The sequence below is a fragment of the Penaeus monodon genome, chromosome 28, assembly GCF_015228065.2.
Source record: "Penaeus monodon isolate SGIC_2016 chromosome 28, NSTDA_Pmon_1, whole genome shotgun sequence".
Taxonomy (NCBI): domain Eukaryota; kingdom Metazoa; phylum Arthropoda; class Malacostraca; order Decapoda; family Penaeidae; genus Penaeus; species Penaeus monodon.
In genome coordinates this window covers 3,042,166-3,042,914 of record NC_051413.1, presented here as the reverse complement: position 1 = coordinate 3,042,914, position 749 = coordinate 3,042,166, and positions in this window count along the sequence as shown.

The following is a 749-nucleotide window of genomic DNA, read 5'->3' as shown; positions in this document are numbered from 1 at the left end:
CAAGGATCTTGTGAATTTTCATTTCAGAATGAAACGAAGACCGTGGTTTCTATTTCATGTTTATTCCTTATCATTTTTCAAACCCCGTGCTCATGGTTATGGCACTACATCAGCGACCATATCCACCGTGCCCGAAACCTCCGAATCCGCCATGTCCAAAGCCTCCGAATCCACCGTGTCCGAATCCACGTCCGAATCCACCATGTCCGAAACCTCCGTGTCCGCGAAATCCAGGTTCAGGGTCTGGATTGGCTCCCGCGAATGCCAAAATGGCAGCGCAAACCAGCAAAATTACCTGCAAAATAGACAAGTTAAATCGTTTATATATATATATATGACCGGTATTTTAGAGAGTAACTTCAGGCAAATTACGGAATACCATCGGTATTACATCCAAAATCTTCAACAATGATATATCAGCTGATATCTTCTAAGCAACGTACCCTAACTACAAAACCATCATACTTGAGTAATCGATACAAATTCTACAATGATATTTCAATGTGTTCATGTTTTCTATCTCAGAAGGACTTATTTTCATGCGGATTGAAGACTTGAACTTACTGTCTTGATCATGTTGCAGTCTCTGTGAGATGACAAGTGCCAAACACCAACTCAGAAGGCCCTTTATATCCTCCAGTCGAGTTCTCCGGCGCAAGACATGGCGTCCCGGCCAAGGACATGGAAACGGGACCCGACCTTCAGACTCATGGCCGATTCGATTCTTGAATCTTTTTTGGAATTATTAT